Genomic DNA, 21,958 nt, shown 5'->3' with positions numbered 1-21,958 from the left:
CATGTCTGATGAGGCCCATTTCGATTTAAACGGCAATGTGAACAAACAAAATTGTCGAATGTGGAGTACTTCTAACCCACAGATACTCCACGAGACGGAATTGCATCCTCTTCGCGTGACAGTGTGGTGTGCGGTTTCTTCACGCTGTATTGTCGGGCCTTATTTTTTTGAAGAAAATGGTCACACCGTTACGGTTACTGGAGACCGTTATTTGAAAATGCTGAAAGAATTTTTCTATCCAGAACTACGCCGAAAGAGAATTCCTTTCAACTCTGTGTGGTTTCAACAAGATGGGGCAACGTCTCACATAGCCCAGACAGTTATGACAGAGTTGCGACGAAAATTTCCCAATAAACTGATTTCAAGAAACTCCGAATTTCGTTGGCCCCCCAGGTCGCCTGACCTTACTGCACCTGACTTTTTCTTGTGGGGTTTATGTAAACAAGAAGTTTATAAAACAAAGCCAACAAATTTGGATGAACTAAAACAATCCATTCGGGCAACAATTGCGGCTATTCCTGTCGCAACTCTCAAAGCAGCAATGAACAACTTTTTACTAAGATGTCGCACTTGTGTCAACGAGCATGGGGGGCATTCAAATTCAATTATTTTTAAAACTAGTTAAGCTACATTTAATAAAATTTAATGACCTTCAACTTGAAAAAAAAATAAATGAATTCCATACACTAAAAAAAAAGTTATTTGAGTTTCTTAATGTAGCAAAATTCATCAGCCACCCTGTATTTCAGAATGGTATTATATGAAGAGAAGATCAAATAAAGTCGTACCTCATCCTCAACCCTCATTGAATTACCAACAAAATAAATAAGAAAGGAAGAGAGAAGAGTAATTCACTCCTCGTTGTCAGATGAACAAACAAATTTCGAACGACAGTAAAAAATTCACTAAGCAATTTTTTATAGGAGGCTGAGAAAAATGTTGCATTTTAGTATCTTGCAACTTTACCGAGCGTTTATTACTTTTTTATACCCGCGCATACTTGTGCACAAGGGTATAGAACTTTTGTTCACCCAACGGTTGTATACAACAGGCCAAAAGGAATCGAGTTAGATATGCCGAGATGTATGCATACCAAAATGTTCAAAATAAAACGAGCAGTCGATTTAGACATGCCTGTACGTCCGCCCCTACATCCGCACGATACTTCGAGCAAAAATTAATATATCCACGGTACACCATTCAAAATGGACGAAATCGGTTAATAATCATGCCCACCTCCCATATAAATGTAATTTTCCAAAAGTAAAAAACGTGAAATCTTTGTTACAAATGACACAAAATTACTCGAATTTGGCTCAAATGGTGAGCCCAGAAAAATGAATACAATGCAAATCAAAATTTTTTTAAATTGACGATGACACGTCCACTTTCGGGTAAATGCGTCCACTTTGGACCTGACAAATATTTGCTTTTGAACCAACTTGATAATGCTTTCAACCGCATTTAGACCGACGTAAATATTCTTGAGATTCGACAAAAACCACATCCACTTTTTATATAGTAAAATTAAATTTCCTTCCGTCCCTACGTTGTTACAAACTATAACTCTTATTGTCTACGGGTTTGTTTGGGTCCAAATTAAATTTTATTAAAATGTGCGCAGGTATGGTATATAAAGCACGGTACTTTTTAACTCGTTAATTATCAACTTTACATCCTACTGAAAAAGTACGAGGAGCATAAAACGGGAAAGCATGATGATGAATTTTGAAGCATATGCAAACAGGCTATAAAAGCGTTGACGAAAATTATTTGACTTGACAAACTTTCCGCCGCCAAGTAAAAGCAAAAAAACTCAAGAAAAGATTGATGGAGAAAGAAAGAAAATGTGTAACTTGGAAAGAGGAGAGGAGGCAGGCAAAAAACCAATTAATAAAAATGGCGACTCATTAAGATTTCATGGCAAAGCTAAGATTAAATATTTGAGCAACATCAAATTGAAAAATGGACAAAGAATATAAGAAAATATCTGAAAAGATAAAGAGAAGTCAAAGTCAACGTAATTGTGACTAAAAAGCATTAAATGGTTGACGGAGAAAACAAAAGAAACACATAAAATTTAAGGACGACGTAGATCAAGCAAGATTGTTGGCGGAGGATAATTTTAAGATAAGCTAAATTTAAAAAAAATATATAAACGCTTGAAAAATTTAACTGTGGATACAATTAATGTGTAAGTTTATTATCGAATAATTTTACTTTTAACTTTTTTCTTATATACATATATACAAATATGGCCATTAAAATAGGTACACTACCTTTGTCTATCGATTTTCTTGTGCTACTCGAAATAATTTAACGTTGTTATTGAAATTTCGCTTTTTTACAAATGGCTTCAGAGGTTTGTTGTAAATGTAAAATACCCGTTATATTGATAAATAGTTCATTTAATAATTAATATGATAATTAATTTCTATCTTCAATCCTTTTCAATCTTCGAATTTTACGCTCAAAGCGGAGAAGGTAATATAGTTATTTATGTTAGATGTCAGTACCCATGCTTAGCAGCCATATTTTCCTACTGGCCTCATTAGCGGCCTGCAGATTTGTAGCTTACATGACCTCCATAGTAATTTATTTTAAGTAATTTATTTTAATTTTTTTACTTTTTAATATTTTAATTTATTTAATTTTTTTTGCAACATGAACCTACGGCAAAATAGCTCAAAAAGATCTTCTATTGATATAAGCAAATTTAAGGAGTTTTGCTCAAGAGCACAAATCGTGGTGTGAACCAGAGGGTGTGAAAAAAAAGTATAACATACTTTGGAGCGATTAAACAAAAATAAATTTATTTGGAAATGATGCTGAGCGAAATTTCAGATGTCTTAAAGCTTGTCTTCTCAACGCGGACAATAAAAACAATCAAGCTCGGTGGCGGCAACATAATGATTTGGATGTTTCTCTTGATATGGGTTATGACCTATTCACATCATAACCAATAAAATGGAAAAATTTATTTACAAGCACATACTTCAAGAAGTGCAGAAGTGCTGAGGGTAATATACAACTTCGGTGGCTTTTTATGACAAGATAATGACCCAAAACACTCCTCAATGTTAGTACGTGAATGGTTTTTACAAAATAATGCTAAAGTGATGGATTGGCTAAGCCAGTCACCCAAACTAAACTCCATTGCAAGACTTTGGGCAGATTTAAAGCGAAGAGCGAATCGGGCAGAAAACATTCAAAAATAGTAAGGATTTATGGCAAAAAATCAAAGAACTGTGTTATTCCACTCTCATAGAAACCTGTCGTAGGATTATCAATTCTATGCCAAATCGAATACGAAAAGTCATTGACAATCAGGATGGACACAGTGGTTATTAATCCAACTTCGATAATTTAAACAGCATTTTTAATAAAAATACTAAGTTATTTTTGTGTGGTATATATTATATTTCTATTGCGTACCTATTTTAATGACCACATGAATATTTCTTTTTTTTGCTCTTCTTCTTAGTTTTAGTTTTAAAAGATCCTTGAATTATTACTTAAATTTGCCATATTATTCTGTGTAATCAAAACCACATACCATTGAATATTTTTTATTATTAATTTAAAATACTTGCATTTTCCGTACGAACGTGGGGGTACTTATTTTAATGGATACATGTGGATGGATGTGTACGTACTTTTTCCGTTTTTTTGAAGGTTCAGTAGTTTTTGTTTTTAAAGGTACAGCTCATTCTCTAACGAAATCCGTATACTTCAAATTCCAACCTTAATACTAATGATTGAAAAATTTCACAAACTTTTTGTCTTAGTTCCACGTTATTTTTCAATAGAATTTCTAGAAAATTTTGAGTAAGCAGTTTTATAGAAGCCAACCTTTTTATTTCGTTTTTTTTTTCAATTCATGACATCAAATTCCAAATTTAATACCAAAGCTAAAAACCTTTCACAAACTTTTTATCTTAGAAGATAGAATCCAACCTAGAATCCAACCAAAGCTAAAAACCTTTCACAAACTTTTTATCTTAGAAGATAGAATCCAACCTCCTCCAAGCAGGGAATTTCGAGCTTATCCGAATTTCTGGTTTCGTTAAAGCTCATTTTCATTTGCATTTTCGTACTAGATTTAATTTATTTCTATGTATGCGGCTCTGAAGCGCAATTGAACTAATTTTAGTAAATGTTAGAATGCCATTTTACTTAATATCTGCCATTGAAGTGAAAGCTGTCAAAACAAAATACTGCTGAAAACGAACTCGAACTTGAAAGACCCTGTTTATGCAGATATGTGCCATTAATAAATATAACATGAAAATAAGCGATTCTTTTTAATTACCACAATTCTAACGGCATAACGAATCCAAAAATTTGTTATGATTATTAAAAAAAACAAATTCTTTATCTTTTCATCTCTCGCATAATGTATAGATAAAACAAAAACCAAAACAAAAGAGTAAACCCCTGCGACTAATTCTCGCATTTATTCTGCTTCTTTCAATTCATTTCACCATTAAATTGTAACAAACAAGCTACAATACCAAGGCTAAATGGTAAAAGATACGCTTGGCTAAGCCTTAAACAAGTTCTTGCACAATTTCAAAAGATGATAGCGGTCATTGTTGCTGGTTGAGGTACCACATTTTTCTTGTATGAATTTTAAATTGTGTTGCTGGCATAGTAAGGGTCACAAAATAAAATTTGAAAAAGACCCACAACATCATAAAAAAAATCAAGACTTGTAAAAAATTGCGAATATATTTTTACCTAAACGGTATTCGTATGATTTACATATTGGGTACTTTGAACTCGAAAAATTTAATTAATGGGCGGTCAAAACTAATTATGTGTTTGTTTATCATCGGCGATAGTGGATAATTTTTTTAGAGTACCATTTTCTAATTATTATTCGACTTATAGGTGAAAAGAAACTAGAAGTTCATAACTGTTAAAATTTGCTCAGCAGAACAACAAAAATAGCTGGGGGGAAAAAAGTTTGCGAGCGAGCAAGCAAGTTGATCAAAATTCAAATACAGGGTATATTAATATATATATTGTAGTATATAGGTAAAAGCTTAACGTGTGTTTCTATGTAAAGGGTGGGCCATATTTTGTGTTTTTAACCATATGTTATTTACACAGTGATAGCTCCCACTGAAAATCTTGTCCGAATACAGGATAGATAGATTTGAGATTTGCACTTCGACCACTGGTCACACAGTTCCCATATTAAACTGTAGATAGAGCTGGGTTGAGGTGTATATCCCTTTTTTCTGGCTTCAATTAGCTGAGATGCCTCAACCTTCTCCGCGCTATGGCGCCACATTCAAGTAGAAGGTGTATTGGAGGCTCCGAGGATTCGTCGCAGAAATGACAAGACTCAGCGAACCATATCACAATCCTGTGCAGATGACTGCGCAATCTGCAATGGCCAGTTTATCCTTAAGGAGGGTTTACCCTAAACCTCTTTTGATTGTACCCGGCCTGCATTGTTCACTACAGGTGTACTCTAGTTTATTTTATCGTCTAATTAAATTCTGAACTGATCTTGTCAGAAAGTCAGTGTCATATCTCTGTTGTCTCTATCTGTGTCAAAATGAATATTATATACCCCAAAGATTGCATTTATTGAAAATAAGTCAAAATCGGTTAATAAGAAAAGCTGTCGCTTCTGGGCATCGGAAATCCCGGTCGTTCTCGTCGCGAAACCAAAAAATCCTCAGAGAGTGTCACAGGAATCACATCGATATTCGATTATTAATAGGAATGTTTGCTCTTTCGGATATACCTGCAGGTAGCTCAGATTTAGGCACTCAAAATTCTGCACATTATTCCAGGAAACTTAACTTTTGAATTTTTTACAGAAATATGGCTTAAGATACTTTAATAAAATCAGTTGCATGTTATTGTACATCTTTTCAATAAGTTTTTAAAAAATATTAATAATAAAATATTGACAAATAAGCCCATGACAGAGTTTTTTTGGAGATATGTTTTTCGAGAGGCGCTCTGCGGTGCCAATCGGCATTCGTCGTAGAAGCATCTGAAACTAAAAAAGTCGAATTTTTCAGTTAAAGTATGACGTAATGCTACATTAATAAAAATTTTTTTTTTCATTTTTGTAGTTTTGGTGGCAAAAAAACGTAAAACGAGCATTTTTGGTGAAAAATTTCGCCATATTTGTAAGTGAAAAACAACCTTAAAAAAATAAAAATAAAAAAAAAACAGTGTAGGGGGGAGGTATTTTTGATTTAGAAAACGTGTGCCAAATTTGAAAAGAATCGGTTGAATAGTTTCGGAGTTGTGATTGGCACCGACTTTTAAGAAGTCGTTTCGGGAAAAACGCGTTTGAAAAAATGACTCTGAGAAATTATCGATGCTCCGCATTCGAGGTAGAGTGCCTACAAAGGCTATAACTTTGAGAGTTCTGCTCCGATCCACTTAAAATTTTGACACAACATTCTTGAAATGATTTACTATAAGATGAGTGAAGAAAAAAAATTTCGATTTTGTGACCCTACCCCCCCCCTTAAGAATTTAAGAATAATTCTGACAAGTTTTCAAAACGAAAGGAAAATGGCTCTAAGTTGAACCAAAGGCCCACTGTCATTTTTACTGATGACGATTGGGTGGTTTATGAATTTACTTAAAGGAAACTCACTGAGCTTGAGCCTACGTCTGCCTAACCCCCGCAGCGTCTATCAGGCTGAATTGGCACGAAAAGGGAGGCCACTCTATAGCTCAAAGAATCAAGTTGATGTTAGATCTCTACAAGCTAATACTAGTTGCTTAAATGTAACAATTGAATGTAGGAAGGCCTGAGGGAACTCGCGATGATATATGCCGATCTAGCAAGAAAAAGGAAGTAGCTGCTTTTGAGGAATTTTGCCCAAAATGTGGACATTACATATTCATTTCCCAAGTACCATCTTAGGCTGTCAATAGCAGAGCCCATTTGAAAGGTAAACAGAGAGCTTAAGCTAAAAGCCTCTGATAACGATTCGAAGTCGTAATCTTAATCAGTCATGTCTTCCAATGGTCAGTGGTTGAAATAATAACTGAACACTTTCTATTAGGAATAGACGGGAGATTATGGAAAAGAAAGAAACGGAGAACGGTTTCCACAGGACGAAAAGTCACTATTTGTAGTCGTTTGCCTATTTTTTTTTTAAACGAAGGATTTAGTCACCTCTAACGTCAATGGTAAGGATTCCAAGCAAATGACTCCCGACTTTTTGGTTTTCCATTTCAATGCTAATGATTTAAGTGTTAAACCAGTTTTGTAAAACATTATACAACAGTTGCGACCATCGATTAGTGGTGCGAACTTTTGGTGGTCCAATCACCTCAAGAAATGGATACGTCAATCGGCCGCCTAGACCTTTTTAATCTTGGGCACCACTTTTTCCGGATGTACGTAAATTTACTGGTAATGCTAAACCAGCTCAGATTTGCAGCTTTGAGGACAACATTAGAGGCATTACTAGCAAGATGAAGTCATGAGGGTGGTAAGGTGGAGAAAAACAGTAAACAATTTTGCCAATCAGATAATCTTTATAAGTCGAATTCGAGGTAAGCATACACATACCGGAAATGATTTATAAATATGAAATGGCATACAATAATATTTACTTTTTATGTTCTCTTAGAAAAAAGTCGTGATTTACTTCTAAAAAGTAAGCATATTTGTTATGGATGAAAGACACTCTCAAAAATACAGTGACGGATATACAAATATTAACAAGCAGTCTAACCGCAAGTGAAGTGTCACAAACAAATATTAGACTGGCTTTATGCTACCTAATAGAGGTATTGCGGCTCGAATAAAATCAATTGCTTTTAGATTGCACGATCGGCAAACTTAGCAGCAGAATCGAATTTGTAGACCTACAAGAAGTAAACTTTTAAATGCTTATGAAGCTACTGAAACCGTAGGGCACAACATTTGGAAGGGTGCGAAAAACCCCTGCTTGTGAAGCTCGTAAAAGAAATGCTTGTAAATGAAGATGAAGCAGAATTAAGCACACCTAGGCTTCGGCGAGGATCTATTTGAGCGAGGACCTGCCAAAAAATTAGTTGCAGTTGATGGCGAGTACTTTGAGGTGATAAATAATATAACTTTTGAAAAATCAACTTGTATTTTGAATTTTCTGAATATATTCCGGGAAATTTTGGTTCAAAGTGGTATATGGTGCTAACATTTTTATGCCCACCACTGTATACAAACGTGCTGGCCGATGATAAGCTATGACTAATAATAGTTTTAATGAGATTAGACTAAAGGAATATATGTATTGATGTGTTTCAATAAGTTAGAAAAATTATAAGAGTAAGTAAAAATAAAATAGAAGCAATAATTAAAATATATTGTATAAAAAATTAAAATTTAAAACAAAATACGTAAATAAATAAGTTCTTTATTGAAACAATAGTTACGGTACTCCATGTTACCAATTTACATATATAATATAATATTATATTATCACTTAAATGGAAACGATTTCTCAACTTATACTATATTTAGGTCATTTAATGGGAAAAATATTTTTTGTTCAAAATGTTAAGTTTTTTATATTATTTAATAAAAACAAGGTCAATTTTAGAAAAATTTAATTTGAACTGGCTCTTAAAGCACGTAGCGTCAGCCGAACGGACGGATATTTAGTCGTAGCATATAAAATGTCGGATCTAAAGGAGGTGGGGAGCAATGCATTTACCAAGGATGTGCAAGTTTTATTAAGTTGTTACCGTTATATGTATACGCATTTGCACGTGTTGTAGTACGCACGGTCGGACAGACATGCCTAAATCGACTCCTACCATCATTCGGCCTGCATACACATGTCTATCTATACCTATCTCGATTCTTCCATAGTATTACATACGTATAACCGTTACATGAAAATAATTATGTGAACTTGTGTACGAGTGTGCGCGGGTATAGAATTTTTTTTCTTGTTGGCAAACACATTTAAATATTTACGAAAGTTTTCAAATATCATCGGTTTTAATTAAAATAGGAATCGTGATTTACCTAGGGGCTAAAAAATCACGATTGCAATTTTTCTTATCACTACGAGGTAATAAAAACTCGCGGAATGAGGAGGTTGGAGAAGGGTGTGGACACGTATAAATTTCAGGCATACAGATACATACACTTTTGAGATATGATCACAGCAACAAATAAATCGGGGAAGAAGCTTCAATATGGCAAAAATTTACTCCCACGTCTTGATGAATGTTTTCACTAAACAAAAAAAGTTCTCAAGGTCTAAGCATATCATTTTAAAAGAGATGCCAGTTATTTGCTAGGACTCTTATCCAGGAAAACCAACGATTTGTCAAGCGCAAGTTAGAGAAACCATTGAAAATTATCAGCGCTAAGAACGACTAGCTGATTCGACGACAGTCGCTCCTATGTTACTGAACGAACTGGATTGACATCCAGCCAGGACTGTCTTTCCAGTAACATAACACATGTGCCGAAAAGTCCCGGGCCTAACAAAGAAGACACGTTTTTTTGTACAACAATTTATCTTTTGCTTCAAAATTGTCCTCAGTCTCAGTGATAACCATGTAACCAATGATTCATTTGAGCAAAATTTCTTACCGACGAGCTTTGTTTTTTGGTATCAACAGCCAGTAATCCCTAAGAGCCAAATGGCGAATACGGTGGATGTGGGAGCAATTCGAAGTTCAATTCATGTAGTTTTGCCCACATCAAGAATCATCAACACGTTCTTGGTTTTGGCCAACAGTGAGCAAACGCGACACCCCCTTTGAACAGAGCTTTCTCATAGTGAAATGCTAATGTTATATAATCCTACACCTTCTTTTGACGTCTTTACGATGTCAGCTAACTCACGCATGTAGTTGAATGCTTATGCTGATACAACAATAACAACCAGCTGATTTCACGTTCCCACGACAGTTGTTTCTACATTAACGGAACGACACGTATTTACAATCCCGACCGGGATTGCCTTTAGAGCAACATTCCCTATACATGTACGGGGAAGCTGATTGGACATTATCAGGCATGGCAGAAAAAGTCGAAAATCTCATTCTGAAATATATGCGTGAAGTCACTTCAAACATCCTCCATGATCATTGTGGTATGCTTAATGTCAGCGCCCAGCATTATAACTCTATTTTAGAAGCAATAGCGCATGAAGCTTTCATGAATTTGTGAAGCGAAAGCAGACTAATAGTTTATGAACTGAATTTTTAATGGAGTCGAATCTTAGGTTGACTGCTATGAATCTAAGCAAAAGCAGTAATGGATGCAGTCCTGTAAAATATCTAGCAACGCCCGAGAAGGTCAAGACATCGTGATCGGCTGAAGAGATTCAGAAGGCACCTTATTGGCTGGTTATAAAGAAAACAGTGCCAATATTACGACGGGATACTACGGAGCATTAACAATACACACTTAAGATTCTATTAAGGAACAAATTAGCAGAAAATAGGTTTGATGTGTTCTTCTTTTACACGAAATAGCGACCATTCAAACGACTTATGTTGCGATGACTACTATACATAATTGTATGCATTTTCGGATCTAGTGTAGATTTAGACTCTTCGAATTATTATTTATTTCCAAAAATGAAAATATAGCATAAACAAAAATGAAAATATAGCACTAAAAAAATAATAATTTTTCTTTCCTTAATTTTATATCACCAATTTTATATGAAAAGTGTGCGAAGAGTATTCGGCTTAAAAAGAATTTGATATTTAATTTATTTCTTTATTTCCCTAACTTTTTGAACTTCTCTCACATTTTCTTCAAACATTTATACTTATATATAAACCTTCGTTCAATAATGTGTGTGACTAATTAATTAAAACACATTTTTTTGCCAAAATTCGTTTTTATTCATCAACATAGTCCCCCTTTAGGGAGATACAATCATTCCAACCCTTTTCCAATCTTTCGATACCGCCTTTGTAAAACGATTTTTCTTTGCCTTCAAAATAGGCCTCAGTTTCGGCATTACTTCACCATTTGAGCCAAATCTCTTACCACGGAGCATCTTTTTGAGGTCTGCGAAGAACCAGTAGTCGCTGGGGGCCAAATCTGGAGAATACGGGGGATGGGGAAGCAATTCGAAGCCCAATTCGTTCAATTTTGCCATCGATTTCATTGATTTGTGACACGGTACATTGTCTTGGTGGAACAACACTTTTTCTTCGCCATATGAGGCCGTTTCTTTGCGATTTCGTCTTTCAAACGCTCCAATAACGCTATATAATAGTCGCTGTTGATGGTCCCCCCCCCCCTTCGGGAGATAGTCGATGAATATTATTCCATGCGCATCCCAAAATACAGACGCCATAATCTTGCCAGCCGACTGCTGCGTCTTTGGTCGCTTTGGGCGGCTTTCAACGGCTGCATGCCACTCAGCAGACTGACGATTTGACTCTGGAGTGAAATGGTGGATCCATGTTTCATCCATTGTGATGTACCGACGCAAAAACTCCGACTTATTGCGCGTAAACATGTCCAAACAGCTCTTTGAATCATCGATTCGTTGTTGTTTTTGCTCCGGTGTGAGCAAACGCGGCACCCATTTGGAAAACACCTTTTTCATACCCAAATGTTCGTGTATTATGGTGTGTACACTGCCTGCTGATATCTTTAGAAGGTCAGCAATCTCCCTCACTTTCACTTTACGGTCGGACATAATGATTTTCAGTGTTTTTTCAACGTTTTCCGGAATAACAGCGTCATTTGGCCTTCCAGTAGATGGAATGTCATCGGTGTCTGTACGACCACGTTTGAATTCGGCATACCAATAACAAATGCTTCTCTTTGATGGAGCAGAGTCCGAATAATATTTTTCAAGCCATTCATGGCATTGAAAAGTATTTTTTTTTCATTAAAAAACAATGATAAATCAGCACACGGAATTGCTTTGAATTAATTTTTTTTTTTAACTCAAAAGTAGCGTCACTTAAAGCACTGTAACTTGTAAACAAATGGTCGGATTAACATATGATTTTGACAGTAAGCCTAAAAAGGTTGCCAACTTTCGAAAAAAATATTGATTTAGTACTAGTGCCGCCATCTATGTGTCAGTCACACACATTATTGAACGTTCTGGTAATTGGCGCTTCAAATATTTCCTCTTGCAAGTAATTAGCTGTTACGGCACCATAAACACCATCACAATTTTAGCTGTAAGATGTACCGAATTTTTTCTTTGTTGAACTTCCATTGTTAACACCCTGTAACTCACAACTGAATGGAACAAACAAAAAATAGCAATATGTTTAGTGTGAAATGTCACCTTGACCACGAGCATAAACTTCAAACTGTTTGATCAATACTTTACGAGATATCGACCACTACAGCCATCTACCGAGAAAATAATGGATTTCTTTTTCCACGAACCAATATTTTTTCTTCATTGAAATTTGTCATACCATATGAAAGAATAAATTAAATTTTCAGGAGTATAATATAACATTTCTCAACTTTTTCAAAATTTCTGGCATGTGAAAGTTACAAACTGAAAGTGAGAAACTCACATTTATTACATTTCCTTCCACATTATATTAATTTGTTTAAACGACTATGTACGGTGTTTATTTTACTATTTCAATCGCTTAACACACACGTTTGCAATTCCCTACAGATTTATGAAATTTCGTATATACATATATCACGCCACAGAGCCAATGAGTTTAAATAAATAAATCAATAAACGAGCACATCCCAAGACTCATATTAACTGGCAGCATATGCCTATAGAAAGCGCCATCTACCCTCTTTCTTAAATCTGAAACATGGGTTCACTAAGCATCCCTGAAAACCATCGACTCTAATATCTTTGAGATTTGGGAAGGTAGAGCACATAGGTTAGCTAGATTTTCAGGCTCCTGTAGTTAGCCCTCGTTCGAGAACATGAGGCGCCGAGGATATTACCAATTAGGTGACTTGTTCAGTACTATTGCCATTGCAGTATTGACGGATGAAGGCATTGGGATGACGAGAAAGTGATATGTTGTCGTTGTTAGTCTTTGCGGAATACTGTATGAATGCCAGTAAAACCGAGTCTTCTTGATAACATATACCTAATTGCCTTATACGGGCCACAAACGGAAAACAAATCCAAACAATCGGTTGAAACTCATTTTGCCACACACGTGTGGATTTGTTGGCAATTTTAGTTTCACGCTTATAGTCTGTGAGTAAGCATGCCACGCGCAAAAAAATTTTTATAATGCATGGTATTTATTTGTGCATGAAAAGAAGGGGGGAAAAGAAGAGTAAAAAAAGGCCACCAATTTGGGTGCAGCACTGCTTAATGTTGCCATTTACTTCAAACTTCAAAATTTCAAAAGAAATCAGAAAGTTGACAAAAAATGTTGTCAATTTTCGATCGGTTTGCCGACTGCGCCCCACACGCATCAATCTATTGAAACTTCAACCGATTGTTTGGATTTGTTTTCCGTCTGTGCCCAGCTTTAGGAACGCCAATGCGATTTTTAATTGTTAACGGCTAAAGTAAGCCGATTGAAAGAGGCTTCACGTGTATTCTATACTTGCCAACCACAGCTTTTTCTCGGTGTCCAGCGGAGTGATTGATTTGATAAATATGTTATTATAATATCTTTATCAAGCGATAACGATTACTGGCATACTTACTAATTGAGTAGAACAAATGCTATATAAACAATGCACAGGCAATGTAATTTTAATAAGAATTCCTTACACACATATTTACTTTATCATTATGAATATCATAGAAAGTATGTATGTATATATATGAAGAGTCAATAAACGTACGTTAAACACAAACTGATAAGTGTAATTAAAGTTTTTGATAAAACGAATAATCGTTTAGTAGTCTTCTGGAATGAAGTGAGTTTCATAACTAAAGCATAGGGACTTATTAACAAGTTTTGAATATTTATTTGTATATTAATTAATTTTAATAATTTTTTTATAATATATATATTTTATATATTGTAATATAATTCATTCTACTGCAAAAGGCATGTAATTGAAAAAATGTAAAACGAAATTTGCATAAAAATTAAAAAATATAAAAGTAGTTGAAATTATTTCTTAATAAAGCAATAGGGTATATTTTTTTTGGACATCAAAAGGGAAGATTAAAGGCCTGTGAAGGTACAAGCTGGTTTTATCCATGTATGGTATAATTTAGAGTTAGAATTCCACCACATACATGGTGACACAAAATGAATCGCCCTGTAGGAAGATTTATAACTTTTGCAAATCCTTGAGATTAATAAATATAAATTTAGAAAGATGAATGCGATTCAAAATGATGTCACTCCAAACAAGGTGAAAAGATTTCAGATGGTGTGGGCAAGATCAGACCGTTAACCGGCTCTCAGCACATTTGAAGGAATTAGCTAATTTGTTTACGTCATGGGGGTCGTGATGACAGTTTATTTACGACAAAACTGAGGCTGTGCTATAGATATACGACAAAAATCGGCACAACCTTCACTCATGGTGCTTCACTGCCGTCCGAACAACGACTGATTGACCGAGTGTGTGAATACGTGTGAAATTAACGGGCAAAATTCTGCTGCCGAGTCCCCGATGACTTGGCCGCCGAAGTTGCTCGCACAATTTTGTTTGTCACCGTAGCGGATTGGCCAAACTTGGTGACCTATCACACTTAAGCATCCTTGACCATACTCGTAGAATAAATTAAGGGGCCGCATAAAGAAAAAAATGTGGATTTTACAAAGGTATGCACTATGTAATAAATGGTCCAAATAATATGTAGATATGCGATATTTTGACAATTTTTAACTAATTTTCTTTTATTTATTTTTTCCCATAATTTTTCGTTCTTTATAAAAATATAGTTGATTCAACAACAAATATAATCTAAATAAAAGTTTCAAACTCTGTACAAGATTTACAAAAAACCGACAAATGAACATCAGAATTTAGAACTTTTCAATCAAAATTAAAAACCCACAATGGGTACGCAATTCTGTAGCCCCTTAAATTCTAGTATAATAAAGTGGAAGTTTTGAGTGGCTCAACACTCAAAACATGATTTTTCATCATTTTTTCAAGGTGGTATTAGACATTTCCTCTATATAATGAACGGAAGACATGTTTTTACATGGAAAAACATGCGCAGCACCTCAGCGAAAAAAAAATTTCTGGATGGTGCAGCAGACTCCATTTCTTCAACCATAGATAATGCATGGGAATAAATAATGAATATTTTGGGGCGAAATGCAAGATCATCAGATCATCCCTTGGCTTCCCTTGCAAAAAAAATCATTAAATAAGGAGCACCCTAATCTATGTACAAGGTCCGGCACTCGAAGTGTAACCAACTTTAGATCGTTCGCGTAGCTGATACCCTTGCATCAGCTGTCTGTTAGTTGACTAAATGACATTCCAGAGTATTGTTTACAAGCGCGCGGAAGAATTTCGCCAAGAGTAAACGCGAAAAAAGAAATTCAGTAATGGATTTCAAACGTAATAGTGTGATTGAATTATATTTGGCTGGAAAATCACAACCAGCGATAGTTAGTGAGCTCGAGCACCTTCAAGTAAATAAGGTTTTTGTTTATCGCACCATTACTCGTTGCAATGATGCCGGTAGAATCGCGAAACGTCATACAGGTGGTCATCAAAAGAATGCAGCGTTACGTGAAATGGTTGAAAAAGTGAAGAAGCGACTTGAGCGAAATCCCCGACACCCGACGAAGTGCCAATCAAATGGCGAAAGAACTGAAAATATCTAACCGTAGCATCCGCCGCATACTGAATAATGATCTCAAAGTCACGCCTTACAAGATCCAAAAGGCGCACGATCTCACACCGAAGCAGCAACGATTCAGATTTGAGAGAGCGGAGGAGTTGCTTCGCTTGGCCGAAAGCGGTCAATTTCCAAACATTGTGTTTTCTGACGAGCAACTTTTCCAAATTGAACAATTCATAAACTACCAAAACGATAAGGTTTATTTGATTGACTGTTCGTACGAGAATTTAATCATCGATTGGCCACCAGGAGGCAGCACCCGCCACAGGTAATGGTTTGGGCCACTGTAACCGCAGATGGACACTCTCCAATCGTTTTCATCGAGCCTGGTGTCAAGGTAAATCCGAAATATTATCGGGAAAGTTTTCTGGAGGTTGCTTAGAAGCCGTGGGCAGACAAACATTTCGGTGGCAGACCATGCAAGCTTCAACAGGACTAGACACCATCTCACAAAGCTCGAGTGAACCAAGAATGGTTAAAAAACAACGTATCGAACTTCATAACGTCCACACAATGGCTCTCAAACTCACCAGACGCGAATCCGATGGATTATTTTCTATGGGCTATTTTGGAGAGAAAGGTCCGAACTAAAAGACACCAGTCTCGAGGCGCTGAAAAAAGCCACTGCACGTGAATGGGCCAAAATACCTGCAAGTCACATTCGGGCAGTTTCCGATTCGTTTTTGGACCGTCTCAAGGCCATAGTCAAGGTAAAAGGTGGTCATATCGAGTAAAAGTAAATTGATTCATAATTTTGTATTATTTTCACATAGTTTTTACTTTGAATTGATTAAAAGTAATTTTCCAAACTAAATGTATGGCCTTTTTAATTGGTTACACTTCGAGTGCCGGACCCTGTATGTACGTATGCAATCAATAAAGAAATAATGTTTAAAAGAAATGTATTATGCAAACTGATGGGCAATGCTAAAATCCGCCAGAAGCTGTGTCAACTAAACTTGTTAATTTTTGTTGCACGAATTTACTATCTACATACACCATGGCTTTGAATTACTGCACATACTGACATAAGCTAAACAAAGTTAAAGTACACAGCATTGCTTTTAACCATTCTTGCCTGCCCATAGAATCGCTATACGATTTTTGTGAAAATTTATAGAGCAGCATCTACAAATGTATATGTATTAGAAATTGCCTTACGAAATTTCAGCGTTTACCGTACTTAATTTGCGATAGGTACTTAAATACTTAATAGGCACCAATGACTTAGAGGCAAATGAGAGGAATTACATGTGTGTGGAGAGGAGGTAAATTTGTGTTTCATAAAAGCAAAATTATTTTATTTACAGGTAAGAATGCCGCCTTTTAGTGCTAGGAAATAATAACAAATACAATAACAATAGCAAAATACGTATCCAAACTAATTCATTTGAAGACAATAAAACTTATTTAATGGCTTGTAAGGATATCTATTGCGCATCGCTCTGCTATGGCATAGATTTTACCCAGCATTGTTTTTGAGGTTATGCTATGCTGTCTAATCAACACTTCAATAAATTACACACGGGCTCGTTGACGATAAAATTTGGTGATTGTAGAGGTGTATACTTGCCTAACTACTGTTAATGCGTATTCTTAAAATTTATTTACATACGAGCATACACCACGTAGCAAAATTAAACGTACAAAATTGAAATTTTTTTTTTTATTTCATCAAAACAAAATTTTTTTTTAATTTTATGTGCATCGATACGTAATTTTATAGCCCAACGAATTGTATAAACATCAACACGCGCGATGTCACGCTTTGCCGAATTTTTTTATATGCAAAATTCAACGAGAAAAAATTGGTAAAAATTAAAGCGGCCGCCGTAGCCGAATGGGCTGGTGCGTGACTATTGTTCGGTAGTCTCTTGGCGATAAAATGATAGATACAGTTTTTTTTTCGCACCGCGACTGTCGGTTCTTCGTTACCGGAACTACCGGATTTATATCCGACCAAGGGATGTCACTGCAGTAGTATTCCCCATACATTTTTCTAAATCTGTAATGAAGAAGTGAGCAAAATGCTTCATATTTTTCGAAACGAAGCGGATTTATATAACCGGCCAAGGACTGCAACTTCAGCGGCATTCTTCAACCTTTTATGGAGAATGTTTATGATGCCAGAATAACAGCATTTGGAAATCGACAAGGATGATAGTTGTATTCTCTCCATCATGGGAAAACGACCCCCAGTTTTACTCCCAAATTGTGCTTTGTTAAATGGTCCAAAAGCCTTTAAATATGGTCTGGCATACTTTTGGTTTCAGCAGTGTAATAGTATAACTGACAAACGGACTGGGAAACCATCGATGCAGTGAAAGAAGTGTTTAAAATTACTTCTAAACTTCTACTTTGGAACTGGCTTTGCCTCCAAAAGATCTCCACGCTTCCCACAACAGTAGCATCTACATTAACGGAACGACCCGCATTTCTATCCCTACACTTCAGCAGCATTCGCTAAAATTTATTAGACGTTCCACCCAACAGTAGGTTCCACGTTACCCAGATTTACCTATATTCCGCCAAGAATCATTACTTCATTTTTACTTCAGCGCCATTTTCCGAAAAAGTATGGGGAATGCTTTTACTGTTACAACAACGAAAATTGTGGGGAATATTGCATGCTATTAAAATACAATTTTTTATGTCGGCGAACGAGGAGATACATTTTTTTTTTGGCTTATAACAAAACAATGATTCAATTATATTTAGGAGGTTAGGTAAGTAAGCAGCTTTCTCGCTCCCTCTTGCCAAATCGGCTCCCTTATTTGAAAGCATGTTTCTTCTTTACAAATACGCATACGTACATGTTTTATAAAAAACTGTAGTAGTAAAAATTAAACTTTTGGTGCAAATTACATGGTCGGCAACACTGTTTCCAATTTGACTTAATGCCTTGTAATTATTCGTTCAAAATCAATTTTCTGCTTGTAAACATTCGAGTAAGTATTGTAATAAAAACTAATTATTTTGTAAATTAAGGGTTTTTTTACACTATTTACATCGTTCATGTCTTACAGGGTCCGGCACTCAAAGTGTAACCAACTTCAGACCGCTCGTGCAGTTGATGCGGTTGACTAGTTAGTTGACTAAATGACAGTCCAGAGTATTGTTTACAAGCGCGCGGAAGCATTGTTCCGAGAGTAAACGCGAAAAAAGAAAATCAGTAATGGATTTCAAACGTAATAGTGTGATTGAATTATATTTGGCAGGAAAATCACATCCAGCGATTGTTCGTGAGCTCGAGCACCTTCAAGTAAATAAGGTTTTTGTTTATCGCACCATTACTCGTAACAATGATACTGGTAGCATCGCGAAACGTCATAGAGGTGGTCACCAAAAGACTGCAACGTCACGTGAAATGGTTGAAAAAGTGAAGAAGCGACTTGAGCGAAATCCCCGATGCCCGACGAAGTGCCAATCAAATGACGGAAGAACTGAAAATATCTATAATGATCTCAAAGCCAAGCCTTGCAAGATCCAAAAGGCGCGTGATCTCACAGCAAAGCAGCAACAAGTCTCTCAAGTCTGGCGAAGGAGTTGCTTCGCTTGGCCGAAAGCGGTTAATATCCGAACATCTGACGAGCAAATTTTTCAAAATGAGCAATTCGTAAACTACCAAAACGATAGGGTTTATTTGACTGACCATTCGTACCAGAATTTGAATCATCGATTGGCCACCAGGAGGCAGCACCCACCACATGTGATGGTTTGGGCCACTGTAACCGCAGATGGACACTCTAAAACCCAACACTCCGAACTTCATAACATCCACACAATGGTTCTCAAACTCACCAGACCCGAATCCGATGAATTATTTTCTATGGGCCATTTTGGACAGAAAGGTCCGAACTAAAAGACACCAGTCTCGAGGCGCTGAAAAAAGTCATTGTCCGCAAGTGGGCCAAAATACCTGCAAGTCACATTCGGGCAGTAAAATGATTCTTAATTTTGTATTATTTTCACCCATTTTTTACTTTGATAGAAAAAAAGTCATTTTCCAAACTAAATTTATGGCATTTTTAATTGGTTACACTTCGAGTGCCGAGTCCAGTATATAGGTGATAGTCGCTCATTTGGAGCCGGTTTTCGGCTGCCCTTGCCACTACTAGCCTAACCTTATATAATATAATTGAATCATGGAACAAAACTATATTTACATAAACTGAAAATAAAACTAAAACATCAACAAGGAAAAATTAGAAAAGAGAATAAATTTTATTATTGGCTAAAATTACTAATATTAATGCATTAATCCCTATTTGCATATACATATGTACATATGTATGTCCATACACACATACAAATGAAAACTAATGCTTGCTTACAGAAGCCATCGTTAACAGGTCACAATTCATCGATTTTTGAACTTTGGTTGTTCAGAGACAACGTCAGAATCGGCAGTCAACAAAATCGCAGCGCCGACATAGGCCCTTAGGGCATATCAACTCTTTGTTTGTTTGTGGAGTCCCAAGCGCATAGTTTGCAATCATTAGCGTGCAAAATACTTAAAAAAAGAACAGTAAACAATGCGCTCAATCATGACTTCAGCGCCTGCGGTTGCGAATAGGTAAAAAAGAACATTTATTTTGAAGCCTGCGACTGGGAATGAGGGGACACGCGATTGGGGCAGTGAACTTTAATAGAATCACAACCGCGCGCTAAGTTTGCCAACCACATATTTTTTTATTATAAATTCAATACTTTCTTGCCTTTCTTCTGCAGCATCGGCGAATATGCTAATGAATCAAATAATGGAGGAAGAAGACGATGACGACGACCCAATCAACACAACGGGGTAACTGACATAGCTTATGTATATAGAATGGAGTGAGAAGTATGGAATCACATACTCGTACATACATATGCATATTCACTGGTAAAAATAAGAAACAAAACAGGTAAAGAGGCAACTGACGTGTCACATTTGGTTTGTAGGGAATGAAGAGCAACAGCAATAGCAGATACAGCAGCACATTTGAACGTCGCGACGCATAAAGGAGTGCCCACCAGCAGTACACCAGGCCCGTACACATTTTGTTTTTGTTTTGAAATATGTAGTCCATGGCTAAAATGCAGAATAGTATATTGCGCTGAATGTGGCTAAAAACCACTAAATTAAATCCGCCACAATAGCCTTACAAAGCGCCGACCACAACAGAAAGGGTTGCCTAACAACGTAAACTTACTTGGCGCTCCCCAAATTTTCACATTCTTTCTGCTCTACTTTGCATTTTGGAAATCGGAGGCCACAACAAAGGTTAACATACTTGTAAGCGGATTGCATCTGCCAGCGCTTACTGTTGCACTGTACCTCTGCTTGGTGATGCACCTCTGCTTGGAGCTGCACTGGTTGCCACAGCTGACAAATGCTTCCGCATGTTTCATTTCCGTTGTTTCGGGCACGAATCACAATTGAGGTTGCTTTCCCTGCTTTTGGACGCCACCGTGCATTGCCACATGCTTGTGTGCATCTGTTTATTCACTGTGTATGACTATCTTGGTGTCTTCTTTTTATGAAACCCATGAGCCGCTCTTTCGTTTGCTCTTCTTTCTTCACAATAATTGTTTTTCAAAATATCGAAATGCATTTCGAGCGCTTTAATTTCAATAGTTCTGCGTATTTCAATTATTTCAGCTTACCTTATACAATTTGCATATCGCATACTTCAATCGAAATTTTTCCAGCTGTCAGCTACTACGCCTCCAAAAACATTTGGCATTCGATGCAGTCGCTACTGTTGCGCCGGTGCCCAAAACACGCAACCTTCTGTACGCCTACTCCTGCTAAAATTACCTATCATATGCGGTTACCCTCTTCCACCTGCAGAGGGGATTGTTTTGGTTTCAATTTCCAATTGGCCGACACAACAATTCAGCACGATACCACAAACACTACACTCACAAATGTGCACTTGACAATAAAAAACACAAATTAGCACTTAAATTTTTTTGTTTGCTAAATATTTTCTATGCACTTAAGATTCGTTGCACAAAACACGTCGTTCATTTCCTTTTACATCGCCTCATGCAATGCCTATTGCACTTCTCTTACGTGCTTTTCATGTTAATTAAATTTCTATCCGCGATTTTCTTCTTCAACGAAGTGCTACGATTTTTGCCACACGCTGCGATTTGGTAGAAATTCTATTTACGACTGTACAACGGGATTCAGCGACCGAAAAATTAGCAACCAATGAACCACACAT

The 21,958-nt window shown here is 36.3% G+C and overlaps 1 protein-coding gene across 1 annotated transcript in view; it reads right to left on the bottom strand.

The window, feature by feature from the left end:
- The window catches only part of LOC128858371 (uncharacterized), a 71,904-nt gene extending 50,420 nt beyond the window's left edge, over window positions 1-21,484 (bottom strand). The window contains exon 1 of the mRNA XM_054094577.1: window positions 21,393-21,484. The gene's annotated coding sequence lies outside the window, so the exon portion shown is untranslated. The remainder of the gene's footprint in view (window positions 1-21,392) is intronic.
- Between the last annotated feature and the right edge of the window lie 474 nt (window positions 21,485-21,958).

This window comes from Anastrepha ludens, chromosome 3 (assembly GCF_028408465.1).
Source record: "Anastrepha ludens isolate Willacy chromosome 3, idAnaLude1.1, whole genome shotgun sequence".
In the NCBI taxonomy this organism is placed as follows: domain Eukaryota; kingdom Metazoa; phylum Arthropoda; class Insecta; order Diptera; family Tephritidae; genus Anastrepha; species Anastrepha ludens.
This window is presented reverse-complemented; position numbering and strand designations above follow the sequence as displayed.